Source organism: Microtus ochrogaster, chromosome 15 (assembly GCF_000317375.1).
Source record: "Microtus ochrogaster isolate Prairie Vole_2 chromosome 15, MicOch1.0, whole genome shotgun sequence".
Lineage (NCBI taxonomy): Eukaryota > Metazoa > Chordata > Mammalia > Rodentia > Cricetidae > Microtus > Microtus ochrogaster.
Window position 1 is genome coordinate 13,150,046 of NC_022017.1, and position 6,072 is coordinate 13,156,117.

At 40.0% G+C, this 6,072-nt stretch overlaps 1 long non-coding RNA gene across 2 annotated transcripts in view; it reads right to left on the bottom strand.

Annotated features, from left to right (window-relative positions):
* Positions 1-6,072, bottom strand: part of LOC106143924 — a 79,009-nt gene that overhangs the window by 19,080 nt on the left and 53,857 nt on the right. For both annotated transcript variants that reach the window (XR_003377484.1, XR_001229061.2), the window contains one exon: positions 3,132-3,220. This is a non-coding gene — a long non-coding RNA (uncharacterized LOC106143924). The remainder of the gene's footprint in view (positions 1-3,131; positions 3,221-6,072) is intronic.

The window sequence follows — 6,072 nt, forward strand, 5'->3', positions numbered from 1 at the left end:
AAAAAAAAATCTTCCTTAATCTCAAGCAATCAAAATCTACAGTTCCCAACAAATATATAATCTCTAAACATAAGCATCTGTCTCTAGGAAAAAAGTCTAGAAGATACAGCACAATTCTAGAGTCTTTCTTCATGAGGAATATCCATGCTCCAAGAAGCTGTCCTTCCTTAGGCCCACCCTAAAACATCTTAGTTTTCATTTGCACATTCTCTTGGTATCTTGTAAATATATCTGGCCAGCATACTCATATATAAATACTCTTTAACATCTGCTCCATAATTTCCAAACCCTTCCCCTCAAGAAGTCTTGTCATTTCAAGTCCTCAATTAACGTATTCCACTCTCTGGATCAGTGATTCCATTTCCAAGGCAATACAAAGAAAAGCGAAACTCACTTTCCTTCCTCTCAATATCTGAAGCCCCACCCCCAGCAAGTAGAAGCAGGATCTGGCCTGAGCTCAGATATAATAGCACACTGATTCCTAGTTTCCATCAAGCTTGCAAATCTGATGGTCCTTTAATATTTCTGCCATCTCTTCCATGTTGGGAGCTGTGAACTCCCAGATCCTAAATTTCTTGTAAACAACTTGTTTTCCTCTGCTCTGAGACAGTTTGCAGCTGCTCTGAGCACAAGACCCTCAGGAGTTCCTGATGGCAGGGGAGAGAGAGGGAGAGGGGGAAGAGAGAGGAAGGGAGGGAGAAAGGGAGGGAGAAAGGGAGGGAGGAAGGGAGGGAGGAAGCGAGGGAGGGAGGAAGCGAGGGAGGGCGGGCACAAAAGCAAACACAAAGTTTTAAAGCTTTTTAAGTTTTAAAGTTTTTGTTATAGTAATTTTTATATAAGTATAAAGTAAATATGAATGAACCTCTACATAGCCATCCTCAAGCTTCAACAGCTGTCCATATAGTCTGCTATTCTTTGCTAATATATACCTCAACTCATCTGTCACTGTATTCAATGACTACTTTAGTGGGAGGGCGGTTGTTTTGTTTTGTTTTTTGAGACAAGATTTCTCTGTGTAGCACTGGCTACACTGTTTTTGTTTGTATTCTGAGACAAGGTCTTGCTATGTAGCTGAGACTGATAAGGAACTTCTACGTAGTCAGGCTGACCTCAAACTCACAATCCTATCTCACCCTCCCAAGTGCTGGGATTACGGGTGTAAGCCATCATACTAGCTTTAATAAAAAAGTAATAACTTCCTTAAAAAATTATCCAGGACTGGGGATATAGCTCAATTTGTAGGGTGCTTGCCTAGCATGAATGAAGCTTCAGTACCACAGAAACCAAATGTACCTATGATTCCAACACTTAAAGAAGGTTTGGAGAACAGAGAATCATGGCTCTCCAGCAGTCTCCAGATGATCAGATTGATCTCTCAAACACTCATTGGATCTTGCTCTTCCCAGAGGCAACACTTGCATTAGGCTGCCCAGTACAAAGAATGTGCCTTTGAGGAGCACAGTCTCTACACCCTTTTCTAATCTGCTATCACACCCGGCCACCTGGGCATTTGATAGTTCCTAGAACAGGCTGGGGCCTCCGCAGCCCTTTCTTTTGTCTAGAACACTGTTCCCCTCACTTTTCCCATAGCTGGCCTCCTGGTCCTTTGGCTAAGATCTTATCACAGAGGCCTTCCTCGATAGTCTAGCTCCTCTTCCTAGTCCCCTTTTACTCTATGCTTTATTTTCCATTCTTCATAGTACTTACAGTGGTTCTAATGATTATCTTTACATTTATTTGTTTCTCTTTAAATGTGGCCATCTTGAGAATAATCTCACCCTGTTACATCACCATTTAACATATAATTAAAAATTATTTATTGAGAGCTGGAGAGATGGCTCTGTGGTTAAGAGCACTCACTACTCTTGCAAAGAACTCAGGACTGGTTTCTAGCACCCACATGGTGGTTCATAACCAGTTTCAGGATGTCATACACCTTTTTCTGACCTGTTTCTGTACCAGGCACATTAGTGGTGCACATACATGCATGCAACAAAAGTACAGTTATTAAAAAAAGAAACAGAAGCTGGTGATGATGACACACACTTTTAATCTCAGCACTCCGGAGGCAGAGGCAGTGGGTCTCTGTGAATTTGAGGCCAGCCTGGTCTACAGAGTAAGTTCCAGGACTACACAGAGAAACCCTGTCTCAAAAATCCAAAAGAAAAAAAATAGATTTAGCTCAAACCACATATATAGAAAATGCTCCATTTCTCCCCAGAACCAGCTTTCTATTCACAGATATCCCTAAATTAACATAAATAAAATCCTACATTAACAAAAATATCATTACAAATGTAAGATTTTATATAAAAAAGCAATACAAGGAGATAATTTTTTTAATTAAAAAGACTGATGAAGATGAAGTTAAAATCCAAATTCTTTTTTGTTTGTTTGAGGCAAGGACTTGCTATGTAGACATGGATGGCTTGCTAGTCACTTGATAGCCCAGGCTGGCCTCAAATTCAAGGCAATCCTCCTGTCTCAGCATCCCAAATAGATTACAGGCATGTGTGTCGCCTTTATCCCCTTATTTTTAGTCTGATTTTGAAATAACACATCATTAAGTAACTACAAACCAAGAAAGCCAATCTTTCCTTCCATCCTACAAAACAATATTTGCTTCATATATTTCTGGTTTGTTTCAAATTTCACAAGTATAAACAACTTTCATAACAGAATTTACAATACTAGTATTCTAAGAATGAATCATAACTATTACCCAGTCTTGCAGGAGGCTGAGGTTTTAGGATCTCAAAATCAAGGCTTGTCTAGACTGTTGAGTCCAAGGCCAGCCTAGGTGGCTTAGGCAAACACTGTCTCAAAATAAAAATTTAAAAAGGGATAGGAGTATAGCTCAAGGCACAGCATTTGCCTAACATAAGCCAGGCCTTGGGTTTAATCCACAGTACTACATACACACACATGCACACATGCACAACCAATCAATCAATCTGGTAAAATTTGTTTTTAAATTGTCATGTAGCATAATGAAGAAGTATACTGAGAAGAAAGATTTCATTAATCTAATTTCTAAATTCACCCACAACAAAACACCCACTCAATCCATCCACTGCCACTAACTGTTCAGTTTCTACTCCAGCTGCTCCTCTGTTGAGTGAGGTACTGACCTTGGAACTGCTTTCTTCCTCTACTTCTCCCTCATTGGTTTGCATGGGAACAGACTCTGTGCAAAACTTTGCAGAAACACAGACACTGCCTGGAAGGTAAAAAAGAAAAACATGTGTAAAGGCAAAAGTTTTTTTTTCAAATATTTAGATGAAAATCTGTCACACAGATTCTGGAAGCTGTGATGCAGCAGCTTTAATCAGGTGAACCTCTTGGTGTATATGTGTGTATGGTGAGGCATCTGAGAAAAAAAAGAGAAATAGGTGGAGTGGAATATTCCCTATCTTGAAGGACAGTTGGAAAAGGTTTGAGACACTGGGGTATTAATAGCTTTACATTTCTTGACCCATTTGTTTGGCCTTTAGCAAAGGTGATACAGAAATCTTCAATGACTCTTATAGTAGACACCTGCCAGAAAGGATGCCGATGAGCAAAGAGGAGAAACCGTACTAGGTCTTGCTTCCTGGGTATTAGGCTATGCTACCTTTCTTGTATTTATAGCCATGTTGAACATCGTAGGCTTTTGTAGCTGAGGCACTATATCGCTCAGTATACTTTTTAAAGAAAATATGCCTAAAAAACTAAAATGTCAGTTCACTGATTTTTACACAAATTGGTTATCTATAGAATAATACAATAAAAGTAGTTTATTGTTTCCTACAATACAATATCATTTTTTACAAATACAATTAAAGTACTTTAAAAATTTCCTCTCATAGTAAGAGCCAAGGTCTGTGACATGAACTGTCATACATGTGCTGAGAACAGATCTGGGTCCCCTGTAAGAGCAATAAGTATAACTGCTGAATAAGCTCAACCCTCAAAGCTAACTTTTAAAGTTTCCTTTTGACATTTTTTACTTTTCAATTTTCCTCAAAACTAACTGCCATTCATCCTAGCCCATTCTTCTTCTTCAGACACGATTTCTCTATGTAACAGCCCTGGCTGTCCTGAATCTCACTCTGTAAAACAGGCTGACCTCAAGCTCACAGAGATCTGCCTGCCTCTGCCAAGACGTGTGCCAGCACTGCCCAGTTTAGTATTTTTTTAAAATCTAGATTTCCCCAGCCTGGTCTACAAGAGCTAGTTCCAGGACAGGCTCCAAAATCACAGAGAAACCCTGTCTCGAAAAAACCAAAAAAAAAAAAAATCCAGATTTCCCATATGAAAGAATATATGCAATATTTATCTTAAAATCTGGCTTTTATTTTAATGAATTCAACTATGTATTTATTTAGGAATAATTAGTCAAACCAACTGAAAAGAACCACTATGACTGACCATCAAAATGGACATTATAAGTGACCACGACATTGACCACAACAGTGACTATAACTGACAATCAGAACAAACACTACAACTGATCATCACAGTGACCATGGCTATAACCAATATGACTATCCACATCAATGATCACCACAGCAACCTCTACAACTAGCCACTACAGTGAGCACTAAGATGTCCATCACAGTGAAAAGTACAAGTGACCACCATAGTGATGACAGTGGCTACTACAGCTGACCACACCAATGATCACCACAGTGACCATGACAGTTAACCATCACATGTGACCATGGTTGACCATCACAGTGAACACTACAACTGACCACCACAGTGATTATGGCAGTGACCAATTACAATTGACCACATCAAGGACCATCAGTGTCCACTATGACCAACACCACAGAGGATACTATCACAATGACCACCACAATGACTACTATGACTTACCAGTGAACATTACAACTGACCACCAAAGTGCCCATGACTATTACCATTATGGCTGACAAATAAAGTGGACACAACTGATTAGCACAGTAACCACTAAATAACAGCTAAAAAGATGCTTACAACGCATGCTTATATGCAGGGAAACTCTTTGGGAATGTACCCAGCCCTGGATATCTGCTCTGGTGCAGGCATCTCTATACCCAAGCCGTAAGACCCGAGGCCAAGAAGGAACTTCTACATTTCCACATTGGTTATGTAGCAAAGGGGTATCAAAATATCTACTGTGCTCACTAATAAACTTTTAAAGGAAAATATATGTTGATGTAATGAGAAATGTAAAACTGACATAGTAATAGCTGTCACTCACCCTCTTCTCACTCAAGTCCAGATGAGCCACCACTGCTCAGGCCCTCTGTGCTCACAAGTGAAACAAGCTTCTTGGAGTTGGATCATGTCCTTCACTTTTTATGGTAATTATGCAGAAATAGAATAGTTTTTTCTATAAAATTAAGTTGGTGGAGCTGGAGATTCAGTTCAGTTGGTACAGTGCTTACCTAGCATGTTTGAAGCCCTGAGTTCAGCCCTAGTACCCTATAAAATTAAATGTGGTATGCACACCCATAAAATCCAAGCACTTGAAAGATTGAACAGGAGGATGCTTTAAATCTGAAGTTAACCTGAGAGACAGAGTGAAGCTCTGCCTCAAAAGCAAAAGAGAAAGGGAAGGAGGAAGAGAAGTCAACACTGGAAAAATGCAATAACCTATCCGGAAAGATGTGGCATGCACAGTGCTTTACAACTGTCTCCTCTTGGTTAGAGTGAAGATCACAGTCAGATCATGTGTAAGCACACTCAGCCCTTGTTCCTACTCCCAGGCCTCTGCGGCTCACAGCTGATGCTATTTCTCCCCAAGAGTCTCTAGACCCTTGCTTCCTTGGCAAGGGGCTCTATCCCTGGCCTTTCTTTTAAAACAAAAGTTTTACATGTATGGGTATTTTGTTTCCATATGTCTATGTACCATGCGTGTGTCTGGTGTCCAAGGAAGCCAGAACAGTATCAGATTCCCTTGAATTAGAATCACGGATGTTTGTCAGCTGCCATGTGGGTGCTGAGAATTGAACTCTGGTCCTCCAGAAAAAATAGCAAAGGCTCTTACTGCTGAGATATCTCTCCAGCCCCATCTAGGAGGTATTATCCTCACCTCTCTTTGTT